Source organism: Branchiostoma belcheri, unplaced genomic scaffold (genome assembly GCF_001625305.1).
Source record: "Branchiostoma belcheri isolate BF01 breed outbred unplaced genomic scaffold, Haploidv18h27 scaffold74, whole genome shotgun sequence".
NCBI classification, from domain to species: domain Eukaryota; kingdom Metazoa; phylum Chordata; class Leptocardii; order Amphioxiformes; family Branchiostomatidae; genus Branchiostoma; species Branchiostoma belcheri.
The window spans coordinates 1,437,858-1,462,322 of record NW_017804398.1 but is presented as its reverse complement, the minus strand read 5'-3'; the positions used below and the strand labels follow the sequence as shown (position 1 = coordinate 1,462,322).

The window sequence follows — 24,465 nt, the reverse complement described above, 5'->3', positions numbered from 1 at the left end:
GTTTGCAAGGCACTTCCACAATCCAAAATTAGAAATCTCCTGATTTCTGATTAGACTTGAAGTTTGCAGGGAATGTCAGCCAACTTCAGCCAATACTTCACAAAACAACTTTCACACACAAACAAACAACTTTCACACACAAGATTTGCAGGTGTGAAGCCTGAGGCTGAGCAATGTCCTTGGGCTAAGGGACAACTTTTCTTCAGCATTTTTTACACATCTTTGATACAATGGTCTATTCAATAGTGTTTCCAAATCATTCATATTCTTTGACAGCCTTGAGTTATACTGCCTCAATGCTCATCCGATTCTGATTTTTTAGACAAACTTTCACACAAAAGTTTTGCAGGTGTAAAGCCTGAGGGACAACTCTTTTACTCTACATTTTCATTTTTGACACATCTCTGATACAATAGCCTATTCAAGAGTGTCTCCAAATCAGTCATATGTCATTGACAGCATATTGCCTCAATGCTCATCTGATTCTGAGTTTCAGTGCCAGCACAAAAAAAACTTTCACACGCAAGTTTTGCAGGTGTGAGGCCCGAGGCTGAGGGACAATTTTTATTCTGCATTCTCATTTTTGATACAATGAGTCAGTGTATTCAAATTATTCATATTCATTGACAGCCTTGAGTTATATTGCTGAACTCAATGCTCAGCTGATTCTTTAGAGCCAGTGATGTGGATGGAACAAATGGGTGATGATGGACTCAGTAGATCGTACGAGTATTCGTAAATCATATTCGTCCCCACCTTCCCCATACACTGACGGCCTTGGTCTGGGTAATTAACAGCTTCCGCCAGCCAGCAAAGGAATGTTTCCTGCCTTTTCACCTACCTTTTCTTTTTGTTACATGTATGTGATTTCTACATTTTTCAGAAAACCATACCATTCTTATTTGGAAGAAAACTAACTTTTTCTTCATCTCTTGTCGCACTGTTAAAAAAAAATCAATTGGAGCAAAGTCACTCTTTGTAGCACCTGTGAATGTTTACAGTCACACTTGTTTCAACTTTTGTGGTTACTTTTATCTCAGAAGCATTTTCAGAGATTTTCTGGAAGCATGGGCGCGATTGAGCCTTAAATCTTGTCAACAAGCCTAAGGCAAGATTTAGCATTAAAGGTTATACCAAAGTGTTAGAAACATGATGGAATCAGCCTTGGACAGCCATTGAGGAGTTTGATTTTCTAATGGAGTGAGACAACATCAAGATTGTGCTGTTGTTATAATACATATAATGTACCTCATGTAAAATATCAATTAAGTTTAATATGCTTGTAATGGGTTCTTGGATTTTTTTTTTTTACATTCTTCTTCTTACATTTTTCACATCATAAAGGAAATAAGTGTTACAATATAGAAGAAGAAAGCAAGAGAGAGTGGAAAACAATAGAAACTTGGAGAGAGTGAAATTTGTCACCTCTTTCAAATCATCACACCTTTACAAATACATGGCGATTGACTTAACACTGTTGGAGTTCATTAGGCAGCCATAAATAAACATTAGCCAACATGTGGTGAAATAAATGGTCATTATACTGATGGAGCAGCATGTCTTATCTTTCTTTCCAAGACATTAGTGTAATGAAGATCAGGAGTCACAGTTTTTGGAAGAAAAAGGCTGCAATGACCAATGTTACCATGAAGGTTTGCAGACTACAACAAAATTCTCTCTGCTTGCAGGCTATGTAATTAATCAACACCTAAGCTTATCAGCTGAACGGACTTTTTCTTCTTTATAAATCCTCAACAAATCTATGTTCGTTGCATTTTCGTTCAGTTGTTTTAAGGAATTTGGTAGAACTGCCATAAATACATGTTAGTAACCTGATCATGGGTCCATTTTGTTACAAATAGAGAAACAAAGGCATTATTAATCTGAAGGGCTGTACAGCTATTGTTCACGTAACTGTCATAAGATGTGCCCATCCTCCCTCCACTGTTCCTTCTGGCGCCACTTCCCTATCTGGACCCATCTCACCTGCAGGGCAAATTTACCTGCGGCCTTTGGCTCTATTGTACCTGCTTCCCACCTGTCACCCGCTTATCCATCACACCATTGTTCTGCACAAGAAAGGGGGCGTGCCTCCCCCAGCAGGTTGCCGTGGACACCAATTAAAACTTGCCACTTCATTTGTCTGGGATAAACGAAAGTCCTGTTTTCCTGCTGTTCACAAGGAGAACTGGAGCAGTCTCAATGAGTCATGCGGGCAGACGCCTTGGAACCAATCGACAGATGATTTTTCTTCTTCCTTTCTTCCTCCAAGCAGTTGACAGATTTTTTTTCTTTCTTCCTCTACATTAATTTTCAACAACGACTGGACTGTATCACAGGTAGCAACAGGTGAAACAGTTGCATACCACAGGTGTGGTGATAAAACCTATACCTGCTTCGCTGCATAATTTGTGCCAGATAGTTAAATCATCAGCCTGTCAGTTATAATTTATTTTATTATCAGTTGACAGGAGCCTTGACTTACAAAGCCGACAATGAAGATAAATGTTAGTAGGTTTTGTGCAGAAAACAATGTAACAATAGCTGTATTGATTACAAGTTTTGAGGGTGAAAAATTAGATGCAAATAGTTTCTGCATTTTGTGTATCTTCCTAGATGTGGCCTGGGTTTCAGAGCTTGAACCCCTCCACTATCTGTCCTTATATATCCAGATTGTAGAATGCGTTCCTTCAAAAACATGCACAGAAACTGTTTTAATGTAACTTTGTTACCTATTCAACTTGCAATAGATATATTAATTGTTACATTGTAAGACAGACATCATGTTCGAGAGCTATGCAGGCTATAACAAACATAATACCTCCCAGGTACTAATGTACAATGTACAGGTCACAGAGTAGTTGAAAGTGATATTTGCAGTGATATTAATTATAGGGGAGAAATCCTTCAACATTCATCCTTACTTTGCCCTTGAACTTGTCTCTCCCAAATGAAGGTGATGCCACATGCCTTGTGGAAGGTGTTTCACCACAGGCCTATGAAAGCAAACTCCCACAGAGGCTGACACTGGAGTGGCGCCAGGCGGCAGTGTTTCCTGGGAGGGGAGAGGATTTGGCTAATTCTGCTGCTAAAGCTGCAGCATGGATAAACCCTACACTGTTCCCCGTGGTAGGCATCAAGGGATTGAGTTGTGAAAGGATACTATTGGGATGTGATAGCACAATAGGAACAAGGCTATCCTAGTTCTGGAGTACAGTTGTGAATGACAGTAAAAGCTCATGATCAGGTGTATGGTACTTTGGAGGGATGTTATAGGGAAACAGCAGACTATGCTTGAATCAGGCTTTCAACCATCTAAGATTCCATTTCTACAGACTCATGTGTGAACTTTGTATCGCTACAGAGGAATATTGGCAAGGTTTGATTGAAATAGTTGTTTGCAAGCTTCACCTTCACCTTGTCCCAATCTCATCTTGAGGATCCAATAAAATCGTTCCTTTTAAATATATTTTGTATGTCTGTTCAATTACTAGTATGTAGCCATTTACTAGGCAGAACTCTTTCCCTGATTGGCATGTAGACTTCCAAAGCATCCTGCCACTGTGCCAGCCTATTTACCTAAGGTTGACAGATCTTTCCTGTTCGCCATCTTCACAAAAAACACCCAGCACCAAATACGAGCTGTGTCTCCAGTTCCTCCGGATTTCAACAGTTTATTTCCAGAAGCTTACTGCCAGTTGAGTCAGCCTCTCATGTTGCCTGGAACTGGCGCCAAGGGCACCCATGAAATCTGCAGAGCTGCTACAACATCACGACCCCACAAAGTAACTATCTGGAGGTCAGTCTCTATGAGCACCAGCATATCTAAATCATCAGGAAGTTTACACTATCCATTAAGGCAACATCCTAAGTGACTTCATCTACGGTATCCTAAACCTTATGTGATAAAATTTGAGGCAGCTGAAGAAATATAAAACCACCAAATGTGCTTTACGTTGCACCAGTTTTGTCCCTTGCATTAATTATTTTACTTGGGACTGCAATTATGAAAAGTAAATTAATGTAAAACAACATTTGATCACAGCAATTTTGATTGATAAAAATGTGACTTCAAAATTCACAGCAGACATTGCAGAGTCATTTTTGTCAGGTTCATATTTTGACATTGCAGAGTCATTTTTGTCAGGTTCATATTTTGACTGTATCCTAGAGACTGAGCAATGAACTTGATCGGTTCCACAATCTTGCCGGTAAGACAGTTAAGCCTGGGTTGCCCTGTAGAACACAAGGAACAATTGTGCCATAGAACATGTCTGTATAGAAGAAAAACAACCTAAGCAGTAACATGACAGATTCAATGCAGAAGTTGAACTCTCTGTTCAAGATTCCTGATGTCCTGTATGGACTTCTTCTATTTCATAACTCTCAAGATACGTGCTGACGGTGATGTACATCTTAATTTTTCGTAAACTCTTCAGCCTTTTTCCCTTAATTTCTATTCTTTCTTTACCTGGACCAAAGACAACATGTTGAAAGAGTGACGGGACTGAGATTTTCATCCCAGTATGACAGTGGTATTAACTGTGTGTAAGCCAACCTAATCTCCACTAAAACATTTGCATTCTTGGGGTAATTATTATCTAAGATATTGAATTCCATTTAAAACAAAGATAGCATCTTGGGAACTGATGATGATGGCAAAGAATGTATGTCTGTCTCCCTTACTAAATTTGTACGGACTCAAATCAACTGTACTTATACTTTGGCCTTATTTTGCCTTTCCTCCTACCTACATGCCTAATGCTAACTACTTTAACCCATATTTGTCACTTTAGATGATGCTTTGTTAGTCTTGGTCATTTGATTACCGGATAGTCTGGACTCCTCCCAACAAATGCAGTTAGTAAGTGCTCGTAGCAGTTTAATGAAAATTTGTAAATCCCATACAAGAGAAAGGATTATCTATGTTTTTAATTATTCCACTTGAGCAGCTATTTTATTTTATACACTAATTAAACACATTTTTGTTGAGTAACATTAACTCTTGCTAAGATTTCCATTTCCTATTTGAAAATCAATCTTACCACAGAGACAATAGAAGTTGGATAGTCAATTATTGCTATCAAAGTTGAATATACAAAAAAATAATAGGCTCCTCAGTTGATAGACATTCACATACATGTATGTGTCAGACAGAGGATCACTTTAATCCAGAGATCAAAACATACACTGACAGTGCTCTGCAAATTGCTATACATCACCAAACACCAGTTCCTGAACAACAAAACCTACATTAATCTCAGGGTAAGATGACAATCTAAATAGAAAACAGCCTGGGCTCTCAAAAAGGCATTTCTGTCAATTAAGCAAACAAAGGAGTTCATCTGTTGTTGATAGTTCCTTTGTCTGCTTAATGAGTTGGGCTCTGCCAGAAGCCACAGGTGATCCCAAGGGAGAATCCATTATGGACTACCAGGGGGAATTGGATCAAAATTCTAATCCTATCCCACCATTCACCATGCCTATAAACTAATTATGTATCATCTACAATTCCTACAGTTGATAATATCTTTCCCTCTGACTTTATAGCCTGTATATCGCACTGTATGACAAGAACTAAATACAGCCAGTCCACCAATTACTGCTTCATCCCAACATGTGGTTACCTAAGGTGATAACAGTATAGCTAAAACTAGATGGAACAGATGTGCATCATTCATTGTTCACATGTAACACATGTTGCTATGTTAAATGATGCTCAAATTGTAGTCTGATCATCAAACTAAAGAACACTTAATTCTAAATACGGAAATGAAGGCCGGTGCTGCCTTTGAGGGGGATAATAATTATCTTTGCATGGCTTTCAGTAGAAACATAAAATTTCACCATATATTTTCATAGATGTAAGTTTACCCACCAGATAAGATACAAGTGTGGAAAATACGGTGAATATTGAATCTTTCACTGACCTACATCACACAAGCAGTCATCACTATTGTTAGGCCAGGAGGAAATTATAGTACCAACTCAACTCACCTTACAATTGGTCAGCAATGGCCCCACTGGAGTGTTGGGACGCCTGTATATGTTGACTTTTCAGGTCATCAACCAAATGCCTTAGGCCAAAACTGAGGAAAGAAGAGATCAATCATCAGAATAGAATAGCTTACAGAATTTTTTTTCCTGCTGCTACTTCCAACAATTTTCAGATGCTCCATTGCTTCGACACTACTTGATCAAAAGAAGAAAAGGTATGTTGAAAAAATGGTCCCTGCTGAAGGCAATAATTGGACATCTTCCTTGGTAGAAAATCCTGATAGCATCAAAGTTGTCTTTGTTATCTGTAGATTAGATCTAAAAGGTATTAGACCATCTACCAGCTTTGAATCTTTAGACTAACAAAATCTTTTAAATGTATTAAAATACGTTTCTTCAAGGAGGTGACATGAGAAAACGATTTTATAATGAAAGTGTCATAATTGGGGAACTTTTGCATGTCTTCATTTTTCTTCTTCAAAAAAACTTCACAAATATTTACAAAGTTTACATATAGTCTACATGTATTATCTTGCAAGCACAACATTTCAACATTTATGCTGAAGCACAGGTGTACAATTAATACAGGTGAACAAAACTGCTTGTCATGTAATCAATGGCAGTTGTTTACTTTTCACTGCTTACAAACTAAACAAGTAAACAAGTTGTCCATCTCTGGATTAAAAGGTTTTGTTTGAAACTAAATCCTGCTCCTCACTTTTGGTCAAATATTACCTTCTAAAAATGAGGGGATATTCTTTATTCAACTAATTGAAAGCAGGTACACTAAAGGTAGGACACCTTGCTTTCATGTTTTAATTATAGATTGCTATGCAGTGACGAATGATAGCCCAAAGCAGTCTACCACCATGCATTCTATAGCAAATTAAATGTTTTCAAAAATCTATGGAAATGTCCTTTTATCCAAAAAACTTTAAATTAAAGGTTTATTGTTTCAATACATTTGTTGTTGAGTGATCTGGAGACATGAAAACATGAATACTTACAGACATTTGAACATGTACTCTCACAGTTGGCATTGGATGTTATCTATGTTGTCTACAAAGCTATTATATCTATTTCATAAATTACCTGTACACACAGGCTTTATACATGTATCTAATCTACTTGTACGCTACCATTAAGGAGAAGCCTATTTGAAATGGTTATTTGCCTCTGTTTCTACATAAATATACAATGTAACTGCTACATGTGTGAAGTTGTCTGCGACCAGTTTTACCTATAAAACAGACTTTTTTACAGCAAAAAAGGCAGCATGTGCTCAAATCATTTGGAATGACTTGTTAACACCTTGATGAATTCTGACAAACGTAATAAGGGTGTGACTCCTTTTCACTCTTCAAAGAACATTTGACAAGATGGGAGACTTTTGAAGTGAAACTGGTCCTTTGTTCTGGTGCATATCAAGTAAAAAGACAGTGGCGGCGGCATGGACTGTCCTTAGTGGAACCGGGCGGACAACACAGCAGGAAGTACAGACAGTTGGCGTCAGACTTTCGTCCCCCTGTCATATCCAATTGTTGCAGCCCACCTCTGATTATCATAATGATCATCACATGGAGTGGAAGATAATGCTGTTATCTAGAGACAAGGTTCCAGCTGTTCTTATTGTCTCATCTCTCAGTGGCAAATAAACTCACATTTCAATTACTGTCAGCAATGCTGCACCATGTACATATAATGATCTAAATTCTAAGGGGTTGTATCATAGCTTAATTGCCTAAATGAATACAAGGTGGGTGGATAAGCAAGATGTATGATCTGTGAAGAAAAATTTGGTGGACATTTTCCAGAACTCTGTATCTTTACTTTTATTCTGAAAACAAGGCTTACAGGTGTGACTGTGCGATAAGCTTTTTGCCAGTTACCGTTTTTACACTGTAAATTACAGACACTGTAGAAAAGCTATTTCATTTCTTGCCAAATACGGGTGGTTGCCTGATGACATGATGTTTAATGTTATATAAATTTCATCTATTTTTTTCCAGTCAAAGGAAATTCTTTCCCAAGAGGAGGAAGTCTCACATCCTTGTGCTGGAGGGTTTAGACATATCCGCCACACCTTACCGGCACTGTACTTCCTTTTAGATGTGAAGGGAGAAAAATTTTCTGATTGTCTGATGTCCTTCCACGCTACGGAAGTAAAGGTCACATGATGCAGAGGCATTCCACCTGTGTGAGGTTTGCGGAAATAAACTCAGGAAATAAGGATGTGAGCTGAGGGCAATAAAGTCGAAGATATTCTGTGGTATACGATACTATTTTAATTGATGCAAATGTGAATCTCCACAAAACATGTTCCATATGTCTTACTCTTGCACTTATAAATTCTACATTACTGTTGCCATTTTCTTAGTATTGTAACCATTGGTTTTTGTAACCCAGTATTTGAATGGTGATTTTAATCAGATATTCAGGTTGACTTGTATATTACAAAGGAATCAGAAAAACATCAAAGAGCAAAACTGACCCAGAGAACAATGATGAGGCCTGGACTTCCTCACATCCAGAATAATTGGGTGGCTGACACAGGCTGTGCAAAAATTACTTGGCAAGAGTACGAAACACAGACTGCAGCTCCATACCAGTAGCTAAAACACAGACCAGGAGTATAATGGCAGAATTAGGGCATACCTTTGTGGATAATCAATCTAAATAAGACTGAAACAGAAATGAAAGAACTTGACAACTCTGAAATTTACTTGATGTTTGATTTGCAAAATAAGAAGAAATCCATGATATGTGGATTATTTATCTTTTTTCAAGTTGATAATTTCAAGAAAAATTATGGCCTTCTGAACAGCCTGTTCTCAGCCAGTAGCCCCCATGGCTAGGCTTAATAATAATAGACTTATTATTATCAATCAATGGCAATGCCATCTGTCTTTTGGAACAGCCTTTTGGAATAAAAATTCAACAAGTCCCTCTTACTAAATTGTACATACCTGAAGGGTGCTGCACTTAACACCCTGTTTTTCAAATTGGCAAAATTATATATATGTAACGTTAACAGAGCTGATCATAAATCGAGACTATCATCCCAACATTTTTTCCTTCATACTTTATCCTATGGCTTTAGCTATCTAAGATTGTTACACACAAAAAATTAAGCTCATTTCATAGTCATTTTCAAGTCCGTTATCTCCCCACCTGTTTCTAATAAAAGCTAAAACCCTGAATTCAAGATAATTAGTGGGGTAAACAGGAGATCCTCTCCCTGTTGCCAAATTAATCACAGATGAATTCCAAGCTGCCTGACATTCCCTGTGTATATTTGTCTAATGAAATAATCCATTCAAAATGTGTTGCTCCTCTGAAATGAGCAGCCCTGCTGGCCTGGAGTCAGGCCTGCCTTGAGTGATAAATGGGCTGATTATGTTGAAACATTTAGATCTACTGTACAATAATGATGTGACATATCTCTCCAGAAGAAAATACTGTATAAGGTTATACAATGATACAGATGGTCAATGCTGACCATGGCTGGCAAACTCTGACAACCACTTCAGCTGATGCTGTGGTGTTGAAATATTTCTTAATTTACAATTCAATGTGAAATGCAATATAATATGATATATATAAATTCAATATAATATAAATGTCAGCAATAAAAAAGCAGGGATGTTCTTACAGATTTCAGCAATTTCATAAAAAAATGTAAGGTGACTGTAATACCTTATGGATATTCTAGTACTCACCAGTATCACAGTGAAAATGGATTTAAGTAAGTAAGATATCACACTTGTCACGAAGGTAATAGCCAACTAAGGTTACATGCAGTAAATTGCATCCAGTCCTGAATCCAAGCTGGAGAAGATATGAAGTTTCAATCTAGACATGGTATCAAACCAGTATCTGCTGTGAAGGTCTGGCAACATGACGGAGGTGTCTCCAAAGTTGTCTTGTAGTCTAGACTCTGCGCACTGCCTTGGTGCCAGAGTCAATCATGGCCAACCTCCTGCCAAGGACACATACTGGGATAAACAAGCCATCTGGGAGCCATGCCCCCATGGACTTTGCAAGAAAACGACTTGCCTTGGATGGATACAGGTGAAACCTGCATAGAAGGAGCAACAGCTGTTTTTCTGCCTGTTATACTGGTACTTAAATTTTCTTTTCCCTTCCCCTTCTCAGAAGAACTAGCTCATACTCCAAATACAATGTCCAGCACTTGTAGAGAGAGATTGACACAGATCTTTTTCCCCACACCTTTAATACTATCAATCACTGCCAGTGATGAGATGCTTCCCATCAGGACCAAATATCCCCCACTGTTGGGGCACCTGTAACACAATTACTGTCTCCAGGGGGGACTGCTGACTGCACCAAAAGACAACATATGGTGAACTTCCTGCTCACTACTGTTTCTTTCATCTTCCTTTTCTTGCAAATTGCGTGATGCATTTTTTTTCATGATTCTTTAAGGAGAAAAAGAGGGCTATAATGAGTTTGGCACCAGATCGAAATTGGGGAGTCTGCTCTCCTCCTCTCAGCATATGTTCATTTAAATGAGATGTTGGGGGTACTGCAAAGGAGTACATGTAGCACCGAATCCTTTTAATTACTGTAGTACCATTTGTTCAATAAAGATGTAAAAGTGTGGAGATAACAGGGGACAATTTCAACTAGGACAAATTATTCCACCATAGTTATTGGTCAACCTTGTCCTGAAGTGTATATGAAAAATGTGAAGAAGTGCAGTCAATGAAAGTTAGAGCACCAGAACAAGGGACATGTGAAAAGGACGCATTGATCAATTGTTAGAAGTGCAGGTGTATTGCCTACGTGATACACATGCACAGTATATGACCATTGCATTTCCATTTTCATGAATGGATGGATTGAGGGACAGATGGACGAATGGAACAATGGAGTAGAGTGCATGGTATGATGGCCAAAGCCAATTGATTTTTGATATAGATATGGTGAATGGAGGGAAGTATGGCTAGATGGAAGAAAAGAGGTACGAAATCTGAGTTTCTTTGGATCACGTACATCACAACAAGGGGTTCAAAATATATGATGTGTATCCCCACCTCTGAATGACAGATCAAAATACACTAATCATTAAATCAGAAGAACTCAGACAGCACAAGACAAATTGATGCTGACCCTCAGTCAGAGGCTCGGGAGGCTCTGGGTGATCTACACACAGTCACAGGGAAAGCTAGCTCCTGTTGGCATCAGACCAAAGAAGGAGTAGAAGGAAGGGAGGGGTTAGCCAAAGCCTTAGCTGGGATTTCCTGAGCTTGTAAAGAAGGAAAGCCAGTGAGATAAGAGGCATACAAAAATCACCCCAATGGTAGAGTCCATTGCTAATAGCTCTTCTCCTGAGAGAAGTTCCGATAAGATCAAACCTCATCTGAGCCTGTATGACGAGGAAAGAAATATACAAACATACGGCTCACTCAATACACTTATTACAAACTTGTGGAAAGATTACATGTAATCTCGGGATCATCTACATATCAGGTTAGAAGCCAAGTACTCGTCATATATTAGTGACTACAATATCAATCAAGAAACAACTGGGTATTAGGTTTGGGTGCTTTTCCCTAACTCTGGAATTGCTAATACTCACTACCAGCACCACTTTCTCAATCATACATACATGTATGTAACATTACATGTACATCCATGCTTATGCCAAGTTAGTCATATAGTCAATGTGACTCAGAGTCTGAGCACTTTTACCACTGGAATGATATATTCTGCACAGGGGTGTTAGTTTGACATCACCGACAGGTGGACAGAAGAATTATTTCTCACTGTCACTTCCTTTTTCCTGACTTTTCGCCACTTCTGATTAAGTGCAAGTATCCTTCTTCAGGCTATATCCATCTCTCCCTCCCCGTCTACCACAGGAAGTATGATTCCCTTTGGAGTTGAGAGTGTGGTGTCACTATTTGATTAGCATACAAGCATATAGGTGTCATGATCACTATACATGTCATCCAGTGTTTTACTGTGCATTAAAGCTGCCCTAGTTATAAGGGTCCAAGTGCTGAGTCATTTTGTCAAACTTTGAAGTGTCTCTTCATTAGAACCAAGTCAAGGTGCTATGAAGTAAGGACCTCTTCTTTATGACTCTTGGGCACAAATGGTGGTTATATTTTTGTGGTAACCTCTCCAGAGAAAATGCATGACACAATGAATAAGTGTTTCCAATTGAATAAATTACTACTATTATATATAATACAACAGAATTGTTTCAACTGAACTTAAAACACAAGCTCTGAAAACCTACTTTCCCCTTCTACTGTAAAATTAAGTCCCTAGAAAATAAATGAATTCACAGTTGTTCAAAGGCAGTTTGTTGTCCGGCAACAGAGTAGGGAATTAAAACAAATCCCTCTATTTATTCTTTATTTATTTCAAAGTCTGACTATTTTCCTACTTCCAACAGGGACGGACTCATCGAAAAGCCACCAGAAGTCCCTTCATATCTAAACCAGATTTCTCTGCTGAAAGTTCAAAGTCATGTCAAAACCACAAATTCCCCTCGATAGTGACCACAAATTGCGTGACAAGTCTCTCTCTAGCCTCCCTGCAAGTAATAAGCCCTACGACATGATGTTTACCTGACATGGGGCTCCTTTGAGTCAGCGTCTGTACATCCACAGTTCTCTGTGGGGACCAGGATGTAGGGACACCTTTGAACAGTTCTCTAATGAGTGTTAGTCTGACTTTTTAATAGAAAATATTGGATCAAGGGAGGATAGCGGAAGAAGAGTTTACCAGGCTCCCAGACTTGATTTCCTAGTTATGAAAAAATTGGGGGTTCAGACAGTTGAAGGCATAATTGGTTAGAACTGACAGTAAATTAAGGTTTTCTTTTTTCAGTTTCATAGCAAGCATGAAGCAAGTTTTCGCAAACAAAACTTTTTCAGTGTTACCAGTATCTGAAATAACAATAATAAACCAGAAGAGGCTCTTTGACCATGATGACAGAGGCCATGCTCAGAAAGGAACTTAATATACAGTATTTTTGAAATCATTTAGATGTATAGATGCAGCTACCCTATTGGAGGGCCAACTGATCTCAAACGTTTTGATCTTCTACTCACGTTTTGAACAGAACAAAAATATCAACACATTAAACTTTCCCACTGCCCACTGGCAACCAAAAGAGTACTGTTTACATATTTCCCTTGACAATTTCCACGTATGTATCCCAAAACATGAAACTGTGTTTTGGATGGTTGCGACAGCAGCACCACTTCCCAAAACATGTCCCTGATTGTTCCCATGTGGAGACAGACTGCACTGGTTTAGAGGACATATGCTACATGCGTCATAACATTCTCGGTCTCTAAAACAAAAAGGCCCATTAAATAGATGTTCAGATAAAACTACATAGCTCTGGCAATAAGGATCATATGCAGACATTGGTAAAGCATCAATATGAGTAAAGGTATCATTGACATATAAGCAGTCATGTATTATATCAGCCTCTGAAGTATCTAATGTAAAGTGATGGCACAATCAATTCTATATGCAAGGCTTATCTCAAATTTGGCATTCCAGACAGATCAGCTACATTCCCAAAGTAATGGAAGAGGGGAACTGGATATCCTAACACTCTATTTCTCAGGATTGTCCACATTTCAACAATACTCAAAAGTCCAGGCATAAAAAGAAGAAAGCTTATCTTTGTGTGGATTTTGCATATCACTTACAATTCCTACTATTACAGCCTATGATATCTATGCAGGCAAGTTATATTTAAGATCATATCATACTATCTATTTGCCTACAACCAAATACAATTAACATTATAACTATTATCTATCCACATACATGTAGAAAGAGTTTCTTTTTACCTTGATGTAGTTGGGAACCAGCAGAAGAGCACAGCTTAAGTTGAGTAGCTTGCTGTCTGCCTGCTGTCTACCTGCTATCTGCTCCTTTGGAGGGGATATGTAAGGGGTTTCTGGGAGCAAATGGGGGTCTTATAGGGTTTACAGAACACTAGACATTTTCTAAAGCCGATAAGAATACCCCTCAAGCTTACCTGTTAAAACAATTTTGGTATTGCTGAGGAGTAGTAAAAGCAATGACCATGCAGTTGCATAATTGACCAGTTTTTTTTTCTCTAACAGTAGCCCCTTATATCTGTTATCATCATGAGGTTGCACAAATATTTGAGTCCAGAAAAAGTGTTTCCAATTATTGATCTGCCCTGCCCACATGACACCCACCCACATAAATTCACTGAGGAGGTGGTGAAAGGGTTTGAGTGACTGCTATGCACCAGCAACTTTAACCTTCACCCTACATACAGTATCCCCCACGTAGGGATGGTACTGGGTCCCTCCACATGGTTATCTCCTATCCTGTCTCCTAACTTGCATTTTTCTGACACCAGAGCCACTTATCAGAAACAGACAACTGACTCAGGTCAGTACTGTAAATCTTTAGACTTTCACAGCCATTCTATTTTCGCCTTTTCAGAAATTCATGACACCTGCAGTAGTACTGTACTACAGAACTATTGTAGCCATAAATCTAAAACTTGGTGAAAACATTCTTTTCCCTCTGACTGAGAAATAAAGCCACCACGAAAATAAATGAATTTACAGTATCTGATGAGGCAGGGAAGGGACCCTAGCTGCCAGCTCTATGTGGGATGGGTACCAGGTTCCCCTTCTGTGGGATCATATTTCATAGAAGTGTGATGGTTACTATAAATACAGATGTATAATGTATATGGCAATCCTGTAAACTCAGAAAGCTATCATCATGCTAACAATAGGTAGAAGAGTACATTGTACATTGTATATGCCGTAACTCTAGCAATCATGATATTATCATGATTGCTAGAGTTACGGCATATACAATGTACAATGTAAAAGACAGTACTCTTTTAAAATCAGTATTGATACTGATTCAAAAGCCCAAGTGGGACATTTTGCTACCTAAGCAGTCTGGGACCAATCCAGTCATACAGAAGAGCAAATCAAAGACAAACAGACAAATCTGTCCACCCACCCAACATTCCTGAGGGTTGACATCACAAAGCCATTGAATTTGACCCTGTGGTTAGTGATATGGAGGAGACGTGTTGGAGCTTAACTCATGTTAATCATTAAGAAACACTGAATGGTTGTAGCTCTTGTAAAACTCACCAATACCCATAAACACATGATGAGAGTTTCAGTACTCCATAGGTGTTGTACATCATTTAATTTACACTGGCACAATAGAAAATTGAAATGCAACAGGTTAAGACAGTCATAAATCCCATCTATTTCTGCCATGTCAGGCATCAAAAGCTGCAACCCATTTCAGAAAAAAAATCATGTTTTGGACTGCTCAGTAAACAGAGTTACAATATATAGCAAGTCAGCTATATAGCAAGTCAGCTATTCACTGTACCAAACCCCTGCAGGTGTTTTTCCTTGATCCTCAAATATCCCTTTCATAATGACAGAACCAGAGTGCCTTAGGCCAGCTGACAGGCTAACTTCATTTCACAGATCATCAACGTTGAAGCGAAATCTTCCACCAAGTAACCAGGAGTATGCATTGGCCACAAAACTTAATCCCTCTACTTCCACATAACTCAAAGAAACAACAAAAGACAGGTCATAAATAATGTCATTTACAGTGCTTTTCTTTGCTCTGATGTTACAGTAGTATCAACACAATTTGCCAGTGGACCAAGTGGCACAGTGTCAGAGATCAGTCATTTTTATCCTCACAAAGGAGGATAACTCAAGTTCACTCATACCATAAACAACATTAACAACTTCTGTCCTAACACTGAGATTCTTTTCCCTGACCTAATTTGATGGGAGGAGACATGGTCCTCCTTTGGGAACTGGGCCAAGCTGTTTTTAATCCTCCAACTATTTACATGGCTGGTTTTACTTAAAGCTGTGTGGAAAATGGATTTTCTGTGGCATTTTAACATTCAAATAAAGGGGCACTTTAGACTGACGACGGTTAAATAGTCGTACGAATGTTTATCGTCAAGATGTTGCCGGCGACGGTATTTTACAACCGTCTAAAGACGATCAAAATAGTCGCACGACGGTAATCCTCGAATCGTCGTCACTACCACCTCGGACCCTATCGTGCGATCCTTCAGCGGGGGGTCCGAGGAGGATTTTCCACCGTCTAAAGTGAACCGTCGCCGGCGAAGGAAGTGGGAGGTCATTGGCCTTATGCAAATAAGCCTGCAAGCGTTATTTCATGTCCAAGCACATCGCCAGTATCATTAAATGCCATCAAACCAAAGACTTTATATCGTCATACGTGTCTAGTACAATCCCCAGCCACCAATCGCTACTTCTCCGGTACGAACCGATCTGCCGATCCACATTTCCCGGCCAATATAGCCAGGCCGACGGCAGCACTGAACGCCGGGTTCAAACCCGGAGTATTGCCCCGCTTGGTACATGTGCCTCATACCCCTTCTTTGCTGGGCACAAACTAGGAGTCTCATCCACAGAACAACGAGTTAAAAGCAGATTAAAAACAATCTTCTGCAGCATGCCGAAAAAAAGGGGTTCTCTCGCCATTTTGAATTGGCGCGCGGCGTGCCCTCCTGCGCTGCGGGTGTCCGTCACACTTCCTGGTCATGTGTCTAAAGTCAGCCGTCGCCCACAACGATTGTCGTGCGATCGTATACTGTCGTCAGTCTAAAGTTGGCCAAAGTTGAACATTTCAGATTATGATTCTGTACACCTATGGCTACTCACTCCATGGGCCAAAAATCTATCATTTTGGTGTTCATGAAGTCAACATTTTTTTCCATTCCTGTTTGATTTATGTACCCTGCCTTAATTTTGGTAGGACATCTACCACCTGGCAGGATAACTGAATCAGATCACAGCAAAGTAGAGAAGAGTCTTTGGCCAAGTTGGAACAGCACTAACACACAGGCACTAACACATCTTTTTCTGGGGTGGAGTGCTAGAAATTACATTGTATTTGTATCATGAAAAGGAAAAATTGAATAGTGTGACCAGCAGTGTACTTCAGTGATATTATAAAAATGTACATGTAGGTATTGGACTCGTCAGCCACACCCGGACACACAAGGACTGAAGTTGGGGTCATCATCGACTGCGATGGACGAACATCATCACATGTAGGTATGCCATGAAAGAAATGTATTTTGTATAATTTACTTGCACCTGGTGAGACGTAAATTTGTAGCTTAATCCTTATCCCTCAAGCTGCTAAAATACTGATGGCTCCCAGGGTAGCCTAATGTGTGTCAGATCAGGAGACTGGGAAGGAGGGCAGGCTGTATTACAGAAAGCAGGGACATTCTGGACATACACAAAAGGGTGTGCATGGGGGGTCCTGATAATACTTCAGAAAGGCTAGCTACCTGTAATTTACCAATCATGATTTATGTTGAACTAGAGAGGCCGACATTTGCTTGGGAGCAAATACAGCATATTTCAGTCCATCTCCCTCCCACGCAAAAGTGGACTATTCCAAACTTACCCCAGTGTAAAACTGGCAAAGATTCTCAAATAAATGAATTATATAGTAGCTATGTAATTGAGATCAAAGATGCAAGAACAAGCACATTGTATCTCGAAAGCTTTACTAGTCTTATTACAGGTATAGTCAGGCTAGTATGCAAATACTAACAATGATGAGATTTGATACATTTTGAAGGTCTTAGGCACATAAAATTGAATGTGTGGGTCATTCCGTACGACTTACGTGCAATGTGACCTCAGGTAACCCGCAATGGAACAGGTGTTCCATGGCCAACGGCAGATGGAACAGGCCATTCTTTAGATAGAACATGGAACGGGTATAGCACTTTTGGCCCTTTTTTGCTGAAAATAGCCATTAAAGTCCCCCAAATGAGTCATTTGGAAGTGGTGTATGCCAAATATGTGACTGCTATTCTGAAGACACATGTTCAAGGTACCCTTATACCGAATTTCAGATCATTTGGTTGTAAAACCAGGGCTCAGGATCCAAAAATCCATTTTTTGGCGAAAAATGCCCAAAAAAAACTTCATAAAAATTTTTCAAAGGCATGTATCAAAAAAATGAAAAAAACGCCTGGGGGTATTGGCTCACTCTACCTCCATGCCAAATTTCAAGTCATTTGGCTGAATGATGGCGGAGTTGAATCCCTTTGACTGTGTGGCAGGAGAAGGAGAAGAAGAAGGAGAAGAAACATCAGAGAACACAATATATTTCATCCATACCATGGTATGGACTGAAATATAATTATAAGTACAAGTAATGGTTACATTACAAGGTAAAAGGCCCTCACATCATCACCAGCTTCCCGCCATCCAACAATACAAATGTGGACCAAAACTGTACTTTGACAGGAAAAAAAAGGACTTTTTAATAGAACAAATTCTTTCCAGAATGATGAGATGGCAGCAACCCCATTCACCAAGCACATCTTTTGGTGGTCTTTGGTTACTGTAGCAAAGTCACATCCATCCGGCAAGACATTATCCAATACAATAGGCCACACTGTCCTGCTGTTGATAAGTTGTCAGGAAACTGTGATTATAGAAAATGTCACAATCTTCCCCATCAACCTCTGCTTGGAGAGTAAGCAGCCACAGATTTATGGCTGGGGAAATGAATCTTTACTGAGCTGGCAGGATTGGGCTGGGTCGCCTGACACCAGCTGTGCAGGTGACCCAGGGTGAGGAGGCAGGTCAGGAGGAGGCTGGCTCCCTGGGTTCCTCACCTCCAGTCACGCCAGCAGGACATGTCAACACCACTTCTCAGAAATCATCTCAGTTCATAAATCAAAGTCACATGTTATTGCAATGATTCTTCTGTTAAGTCCAAATTTCAGAATTCCTACCAGGAGTACCAGCTGATATGCTGAGACCACATTTCTCTAGTATGATACTCCCCAAAGGAACCAACAGAAGGTAGCCATCATTTTAAAATGCATATTCCAGTCTATGATATCAGAATATGAATTCTATTCCACCAACTTTCCTGGGAAGGCAGCACTCAATATGAGCAGTGAGTATATCCACAAGTTTTTGAAGCTAATCCACTGTGTGTTCCTTTTCTAAGATACTTGAACTTGACAGGACCACCGCACCAGAATAAACCCAGGAATGTCAGCTTTACAGCCCAGCATGACCGTGTCATCTCCTGTTTTCATCTCACCTAGTTGGTACCCTGAGTTCTCCAACTGTGAAACACATCACCCCACCAGGCTGGATTCCTGAACCTCAGCCATGAGAGTCAACACCTCACAGCACTTCACTGTTAATTGAATGGGAGGGAAGGCAAAGTGCATTTTATCAGTTCCCTATGCATGTTATTTTTAGGCTGCTTCCTGGATAGTAGAAACCAGGTGGTTACTTGATGAAGTTGATGGTAATATTTACTTTGTACAATACTGGAATTTTCCCCCAATAATTTACCTGCAGTATCTGGTCATCATTAACCGAGTGGGAGGAGGACCAATGACTTTGACATTGTGAACAGTCACTGAAAAACCTTTAACACCTTCGAAGAGAACTAAGAAACTCTTAGGTACAGGTTTCCCTTCAATCTCTCCTTCACCTGACTTCACCTCTGTTACAGACTCCTTGAAGCTGAGCTTTTTATCCTTAAATCTCCTTATGGTGGAGATTCCAGAGGGTTATCACATACTTGGGCTCTGGTTAAAATAGAACAACTGATTTTCCCGTACATGTATAAGTCAAGCTAGAATGCTGGAAATTCGTTAACTTAAAATGTAAAGTGTTGATGATGAGCCAGCAAACTGTATCCACTTACAATGTATCATCGACTTTAGTACATGTAAAAAGTAACATGTACTTTAAGCTTTTTGTATAGAGAAAGATCAATGATAATCATTGAAGATCAGCTGAAGAGTACTAGTAGGAATTCCTCACAGATCAGCTTATTAGAGTTTATTTAGTAGGTGAAAACATTTCTTACATTTATTGAAATAAAGCTATGTTCAACACAGATGGAAAGTTTACTCAGACAGCCTTTTATGCTTAATGACTTCCCCCTTATCTCCGGAAGAGAGGGTAGTTTTGAGGTTTCTTATCTCTTTACTGTCTATCCAGCAATGAAAACAAGCCTTATGTGGAATTCTAAAAGAAGGTTAAACTGATCCGGGCTCACGTCAAAGTTTTCCTAACAAAGTAGCTTGGCTGTTTGGTTCTCGGGACAACACGTTTGTTTGTTGGAAAGGACATGTCCTGGGCATATCCTATATGGCTTACTCATCTATTGTAAAAGGTTAAATACTTGTTAATCTGTTTGTTTGCTTTTGTCATTATTTTTTCTAGCATGACTGTACATATACATGTAGCTTTCAGTTGTACATGTACTGACAATGTGAACACTTATCAATTGAAGGGATTGGGTTATATGTATGAATACTCTTCCTGGTGATAACTCTCCTTTTCTTTTCCACATTGATCACTACCAGGGCAGAGGCCAGAAGATGTCTGTAGAAGAAGCAAGACATAAACAGTCATCGTAAAAGTTAATTATACAGCTTGCACATTTAGAATGACTACATACACAGTTGCTGATTCTGCAGCTGAGCATCTCACCAGAATACTTGACAGCAGAGTTGTGATAACATCTCACTTGGAGTAAATGCTGCTATGGGTGGTATGTGTTAGGGTAAAGGTCAGCTTATGAGGCACTAAATGTCCTTCAATTATACACTTATAATGCAAGCCAGGTCAGTCTGTATGTCTCGCAATACAGATAAATGAGAAAATGGTGCAAGATAAACAACAAAATACGTGTACATTGTGATGATAATTGTTAAGGATCCCATTGACTCATCTTCATCATCTCTGTGAAAAATGGAGGTGTCGTTGCAGTTGCAGTGGGCTACCAGATTCTGCAGACATAACCTTTTGACCTGATGAGGTGTTGCTCCAACTCACTGCACAGTGGGCACTTTAGGAGTGGAGACTGAAAACATTCTCCTAAGCCACTACATAATCCTTTCCAAGAACACCCATGCTGGTATCAGATCATGTTCACTGGTATCCTGACTGTAGGTGGTACTAGTCATTCTCCTGTCACACAAGGGAGGAATTCTTCATGGGGAATGTCAGAACAGAGTGCCAAGTTATCAAGTGAGACTCCCACCACGAACTCTAGATGCAGTCTTAGTATGCATAAACAATTCTACTAAGTATCAGACAGTCTGTATTTGTGCTGGAATGTCTGAAAATCTGGGCGTGTCTTTTAACTTATTAATGCAAACTCTTGTGCTACTGATAGTCAAAACTAGCACAAGACAAACTTTAACGTGTAAGGAGTGCTTTACTGGTGTACTAAACTCAACTGGGATTATTCATGCCTCCTAGCAGGATGATAAAGAACTGCAGAACTGTATGACAGCCACTGAATTTGCATGCAGAGGGAAACCACATGCCAACTGACTTCATGGAAAGAATGACTACTGGAGACACAGCAACAATGAAGACAGGAGCAAGTCTTACCATTTGCACAAATTAGTACATCTAGCATAATGTTTCATGTGTAAGTCATACTCATACACAGTCTTTCTATAATAGATAATGCTACTGCATTCTTTATTATAAATTCTGGACAAGGATTTTAGCAGCAGCAAGACAATTCCTCTCAGCCAAAAAGAAATCTACCTTCTGCAAAAGAAATGTCTGAAAAATTTGTTGGTGAACTTTTCAACTTTGTTGAAAGCCCTTAATTGGGGCTTTAAACGTTACATGTTGTAATGCTTTACATTGTGCATCCATTCAGTATTAATGGCCCCGATTTTTATTACAAAGGATTTCCTACTAACTACATTGGGCTGTTCAAAAGCATAATGTTGAGTAGCAGGATGTAGATGTCACCCAAACCATCTCCTCTTACTACTTTACACCATGACGTCAGCAGGGCTGGCGGCATGACAAAACACCATCCATGATGTATGAGGATTTACAGTAATTGGCCTTATTAGCAGCAAAGACGTCATTTGAACTTTACCAAAGCAATCTGCAATCCATCTGTCACCTGTTTTACAGTCTCCTTCCACGGTCTGACGTCATACAGGGGCAAGGATCACTGAATCCAACCTTCTGTGAAATCACCACTAAAGTGATTCTAGCTTTTAGTAAAACAGCAATAGAGGGCAGGTAAAATGACGTGAAGAGACAATACCAGATCTGTCTGGAGTTGCTATCCTCTTTTTTCATCCTACCGTTTGATGCAGACAGTATCTTGTCAATTGAAAAGTGGAGCATTTTATTCCATTTGTTCATTCTCCTAATATCTACTGAGCATTCTAGGCTCAGAATGGAAAGAATTGGAACCGATAATCGGATTGTATGGGAAAATTAGCAAAAAGGAATAAAGGTGATGTATACTGTTACATTTTTATATGATAGCATAAAGGATTAGAGGTCCACAGTTTCCACCAACATTGTCATCTAAATCCCCTTCTTTGCAATTCTTCTGCACCTGCACCTAATTTACAAGCCTGCCAATAGCACACAATGCTATGCATACCAATCCCTTCTTTGGGGGTTATCCTTGGTGCTGAATGGCTTTCACATCAGCTTGACAACCATAACAGAGAGCAATAAGCGTGGAAAAGATTGGGTACCATTAGTACACTCATGCCAACTTCAGTGAGATTTAGTTTGTGAATGTGCTACTGCTGGTAAAACTATTAAAATGCATCAGAGGAAATACTGCACCACATGTTTATGCTGTCACACTGAAATTGCATATTTTGGAGAAATATCACAATACTCCCAAACCGGGTATTAGATGCCTGTTGCAGAGCATTAGGAGAGTGGTACAAATCACATTTATTGCATGAAATAAAAGCCATATACTGCAATCAATGCACCATACCATGCTGAACATGGGACACAAACATGGCACCAGAAATATCCAACGTTCATCATTGGGGTAGTGGATGGTCAATGCAGCCACAGAATACAGAATCAAACTGTATCCAATTATCCTGGCCCATTCAGTGTTCACCACAGATTACTAAATTCAGAACAGCAGCATGGCACTTTCTCAATAGTAATTAACAAAAACAAATCTGTGCAATATGCCTTTCTGCACATAGACTATTAGAACTATATTTTTTGTTAAATGAGAGTGGATGAACTATACCCATAGATTTTGTTAGGAAATATCCATAAAATTTCCTTTCACCCTGATTAGTCTCGTGCCAATATGTAATGCCATATCCTCTATCTAGATTAGTCTGCCATAGATTTTTGTAGCTTCTGATTATGAGAACATTTAACAATGCTGCCTGAGATGTTCATAACAGCAGGAAATAATCCAGTTCCTAATGGAAGGTTGACATGTCCCAGGTTCCTTTCAAAGTTGTATAGTTCTTTCATTTACCATCAGCAACTGAGAATTAGTTTGCCAGAAATTCTGTCTTCGTGGCTTTATGAGTCTTATGTTTCAAAGCATTCAATTCACAGTTCAGTAGGGACCAACAAAAGTGCATGAAAACTGATAGCAGGCAACAATCCAAACAAATGAAGGAATGAAATCAAGACATCCATTCAATTATGCCTTAAAAGCTGGAAAATCATTAATGTGTAAGTAACTTAATGATATCACAAGAATTCTATGGTCACAAACATCACAGGGATCTTTGTCATGTCCAGCCATTTCCCTTGTACATGATAAGTGTTGACTAGTTCTGCCATTTGATTCTAATGACACTGAAGAAGAGTGATGGATGCCACTCGAAATGTCCAGAAGTAATCTCCATATTTTACCCAGTAATCGTGCTTGAATTGGCTACGAGTACAGGGGTCTTTGGTATTGGGGGGAAATGGTATGCATTGAATTAAGTGCACCCATATGATGGATGTAGCTGTAACACATAAGAGGACTTTTCTTCACAGTTTTAATCAGTGGAAAGGAGCTGAGGTGAAGGACTAGCCTTACTTGAGGACATGTGAAGACGATATTCCTAATCATTTTGGACCTTCACAACTCAAATGAGGGAACAAAGCTTGTCAATGTTAATGACTGTCAATGATAGATTGGGAGGACACATATTTTGGGATGCTGTTTTTCCGGACAAGAAACCTTGAGTGGGAAACTGTAAATTGGGCTGGTATGTACATAGGTGGAATATCAAGAAATGAAACAACAGCATTTTCTCCCAGGGAAAAAGTGCCAACACAACATTAATATAACATATTCTTCTTGGAAGAAACAATTTCATGCATTATTTCACAGGTAAGTGAGGGGAAAAACTAGGGCAAAACCTCAATTTGACAAAACTGATGGATGAGATTTTGGTGGTGACAGCTAATTAAGAATTCATCCTCTCCCAACTCTTTCTTATGATTCTGCCACACATTATCAAGTTTTAACAAACTGGTGTCATCTTGAAAAGTGTCCAGGATTTTACTGGCGGAAATACAATCTGTAATCTTTAGACGGGCAGATTATGATATAGACTGGCAGTACACTTCATGCAAGAACAAG

The 24,465-nt window shown here is 39.3% G+C and overlaps 1 protein-coding gene across 2 annotated transcripts in view; it reads right to left on the bottom strand.

Annotated features, from left to right (window-relative positions):
- LOC109485268 (fibroblast growth factor receptor 2-like) overlaps positions 1 to 13,926 on the bottom strand; it is an 80,975-nt gene extending 67,049 nt beyond the window's left edge. For both annotated transcript variants that reach the window (XM_019788749.1, XM_019788751.1), the window contains exons 1-2: positions 13,842 to 13,926; positions 5,998 to 6,089 (exon numbers count right to left, since the gene is read on the bottom strand). The gene's annotated coding sequence lies outside the window, so the exon portion shown is untranslated. The remainder of the gene's footprint in view (positions 1 to 5,997; positions 6,090 to 13,841) is intronic.
- Between the last annotated feature and the right edge of the window lie 10,539 nt (positions 13,927 to 24,465).